We start from the raw sequence: 4,289 nt of genomic DNA on the forward strand, positions 1-4,289 counted from the left end.
TCAACGTTAAAAATACTGGTTGCTTTCGTCAGCTTTGTCCTCATGACTTGCCACTGATAATTATTTAGTGACATCTCTTCTATAAATTCATAAGCCTTCTCAGGTGTCTTATTATTGATAGTTCTCCAGCAGCTGTGTCAATCATCTGTCTAGTTGAAGGTTTCAGGCCATTGTGAAACATCTGAACCTGTAGCCAGAGTGGTAACCCATGGCAAGGGCATATTCTTAAAAGGTCCTTGTATCTCTCCCATGCATCATAGAGTGTTTCTAAATCCATCTGCACAAAAGAAGAGATATCATTACGTAATTTGGCTATTTTAGCCAGCGGAAAATATTTTAATAAAAATTTTTCGGTCATTTGTTCCCAAGTAGTGATTGACCCTCGTGGTAACGAGTTCAACCACTATTTAGCTTTGTTCCTCAATGAAAAAGGGAATAACCAAAGGCAAATGGCATCATCAGAAATGCCATTGATTTTAAATATATCGTAAAACTCTAGAAAATTTGCCAAGTGGATGTTTGGATCCTCATCCTGCAAACCATCAAATTGAACAAATTGTTTTATCATTTGAATTGTGTTAGGTTTCAGTTCAAAATTATTTGCAGTAATAGCAGGCCTAACTATACTTGGCTCAGTTCCTATTAAAGTAGGTTTAGCATAATCATACACAGTGCATGGAGCAGGATTCTGATTTACTGGATTAGCGGCAACCGCAGGAGGTAGCGAATTTTCTTGGTTTTCAGCCATCTCCTCGGTTGTGGTTGAAGTATTGTCCTCTTGCTCTTCCTCTGTGTATCTTAAGCTTCGCCTTATTTCTCTTTGATTTTTACGAACTGTGTGATTGATCTCACTATCAAACAGTAATGGTCCCGACGGGTTTCTTCTAGTCATACACTATAAAAACCTTCCAGGAGCGAATAAAAGAAAAACTAGAAAAGAAAATAAAAATTTAAATTGCAAATATAGTAAAATGGCTAAAGTAATAAAAATTGAGTGTTCCTAATATCTTAGTTCCCCAGCAACGGCGCCAAAAACTTGGTTCATGATATTTGCGATAAGTTTTAAATAATTTATAAATGATCATTCTTGAAACCAACTATTATCACGACGAAGGCAAGTGTACCTATCGAACAGTAGTATAGCTTTAGCAAGACCGGATTGTCGAACCCAAAGGAACCAAGAGTACTAGTAATTACTTTCTTTTTATTATCTAGCCTAAAAATTAAGGGATTTGTTTATCTAAACTAATTAACTAAACTAAGGGTGTAGAGAAAGAAAAATGGGGAAAATACTTTTAGAAAATTCGATTGATTAAGACAATACCCAAGGAAAAATCCACCTAGACTTCACTTGTTATTTGACTCTGAATCAGAAGATTTATTCATTTGACTTGATCCATAGAAATCTTTAAGTTATATTATTATCTCTCTTGAGACTAATAATGTCTAACCCTAGGTTGATTAATTGAAATTTCTTTCTAATGAATGCCCTAGTGTTGCGTTAACTAGATCTATGGATCCCCTTATTAGGTTTCACCCTAATCTAAAAAAATCTTGTCACCGTCTTTCTAGGCGTGCAATCAATTCCGCTTAATTATGACAAATTTACTCTTAGAAAGTGACTTTTGTTACTTTGATTAAGTGCATTAACTCAAATCAATATTCCTGGAATATTAAGATAAGAATTAAGAACACATAATTAAGAACAAGTCAAATATTTATCATATAGTTCAGATAATAATATCAAGATCTATCTTAGGTTTCATTCCCCTTAGGTATTTAGGGGGTTTAGTTCATAATTATAAAAGAAAACATCTCAGAAGAATAATGAATACAAAACATAAAGAAAGCCCAAAACTCCTGAATGGAAATTAGAGGGAGATCTTTAGTCTTAATGATTAATCCGACTTCTGAGATGGATCAATCGACTTTTTTCGAGTAATTCCTTGCTTCCTACTCTGTGTGTCTTCCCAAGTGCCTCCTCAGGTGTTTATATAGGATTTAGAATGCCTAAGAGCCCTCAAAAATGGCCTTTTTCGAAGGGGAATATATTTGGGCTTGACAGGGACATGTCCGTGTGACACGCCTGTGTGCGATTGCTTCAGACCGTGGTTAATGCTGTTAAATAGGCACGGGCGTGTAGTCTACCCATGTAAGTCGTGCTTCAATCCTGCCAAATGGACACGGCCGTTGATAAACCGTAAATTATACATATTTTTACCCTAGGATTAATGCATTTTGTGGATGATTTCTTATTAGAATTGGTGAATTCGATGCTCCTACTACTTTAATTTCATGTTTTATACTTAGGAGAGCATAGGAGAGCGAAAGGAGCCAAAAACAAGCAAAAAAGTGACAAAATAGACCAAATCGAGAAGATGACACGGCCTAAGCCTTGCCACATGGGTAGCTCACACGATCGTGTCTTTCGAGGGTGTCGACCAAGGCTTTCACGATTCACACGGCCTGGCCATTGACCCACATGGCCGTGTGCAATTTAACGGATCGAACACGGCCGTGTCACACGGGCGTGTCCCTGCCGAGCCCAAGTTAAGTCCAATTTGAAAAAGGCCACTTTTGAGGGTTTGTAGGCAATCCAAAGCCTATAAATACACCCAAGAGGAGGAGGAAAAGGGACATAGAGAATAAGGGGTAAGGAATTACCCCAAGGAATCCGATTGATCCATCTCAGAAGCCGGATTCATCATCAAGACTAAAGATCTCTCTTCAATTTCCCTTCAGGAGTTTTGGGTTTTCTTTTATGTTTTATATTCTTTATTCTTCTGAGATGTTTTCTTATTTAGTTATGAACTAAATCCTCTAAATACCTAAGGGGAATGAAACCTAAGATGAATCTTGTTATTATTTTCTGAATCGTATGATAAATAATTGACTTGTTCTTAATTATGTGTTCTTAATTCTTGTTTTGATATCCCAGGATACTGATTCAAGACATGCTCTTATTCAGAGGAGGAATAGACCCTGTCTAAGAGTATTTTTGTCAAAATTAAGCGGAGTTGATTGCGCGCCTAGAAATAGGGTGTCAAGATTTTGCCGGATTAGGGTGAAACCTAATAAGGGGATCCATAGATCGAGTTAATGTAACCTTAGAGTGTTAATTAAAGAAAAGTCTCGGTTATTCAATCTAGGGATTAGACGTTATTAGTCTTGAATAGGGATAATAACATAAGTTAGGGATCTCTACGGAAGAAATTGAATGAATAAATCGTCCGATTCGGAGCCAGAATAACAAGTAAAGTCTAGGTGGATTTTTTCTTAGGTATTGTCTCAAGTCAATCGATTTTCCCAAAAGCAATTTCCCAACTCATTTCTCTGTGCATTCTTAGTTTAGATAATTAATTAAAAAACAAAACCCCATTATTCTTAGGCTAGATAATAAAAAGACAATCATTACTAGTACTTTTGGTTCCCTTGGGTACGATATCCCGGTCTTGCCATTACTATACTATTGTTCGATAGGTGCGCTTGGCTTTTCGTTGTGATAATAGTTAGTCTAGGTTTGATCTTCATTTTAAATATTTATTACTTGTCACAAATCATGTGATCAAGTTTTTGGCGCCGTTGCCAGGAAACTAAGATATTAGGAACGCTAAATTTTTATTACTTTAGCCATTTATTTTTTTGCAATTTAATTTAATTTAATTTTTTTATTATTTATTAATTTACTTTTTCTTTCTCTTGACAGGTTTTTATAGTTTATGACTAGAAGAAACCAGTCGGGACCATTACTTTTTGACGAAAAAATGATCGTACAGTTCGTAGAAATCAAAGAGACATAAGGCAGCTTAAGATACATGGAGAACGAGCAAAAAGATGATACTCAACCCCCAACAGAAGAGATGGCTGAAAACCAAGACAATCAGCTACCTCCTGCAATTGCGGCTAATCAAAATCCTGCTCCACGTACTATGTATGATTATGCTAAACCTTCTCTAACAGGAACTGAATCTAGCATAGTTAGACCTACTGTAGCTGCAAATACTTTTGAATTAAAACCTAACACTATTTAGATGATACTGCAGTTTGTTCAGTTTGATGGTTTGCAAGATGAAGATCTCAATGCTCACTTAGCAAATTTCCTGAAATTTTACGATACATTCAAAATCAATGGCGTCTCTAATGATGCCATTCGTCTTCGGTTATTCCCTTTTTCATTGAGGAATAAACCTAAACAGTGGTTGAACTCGTTACCACGAGGGTCAATTACTACTTGGGAACAAATGACCGAGAAATTTTTACTAAAATATTTCCGTTGGCTAAAACGGCTA

At 36.1% G+C, this 4,289-nt stretch overlaps 1 non-coding gene across 1 annotated transcript; it reads left to right on the forward strand.

The window, feature by feature from the left end:
* Positions 1-203: 203 nt before the first annotated feature.
* LOC128282284 (small nucleolar RNA R71) lies at positions 204-310 on the forward strand. Its single transcript, XR_008272507.1, has one exon. It is a non-coding gene; the product is annotated as a small nucleolar RNA R71 (small nucleolar RNA).
* Positions 311-4,289: the final 3,979 nt, after the last annotated feature.

Source organism: Gossypium arboreum, chromosome 1 (assembly GCF_025698485.1).
Source record: "Gossypium arboreum isolate Shixiya-1 chromosome 1, ASM2569848v2, whole genome shotgun sequence".
NCBI lineage: Eukaryota > Viridiplantae > Streptophyta > Magnoliopsida > Malvales > Malvaceae > Gossypium > Gossypium arboreum.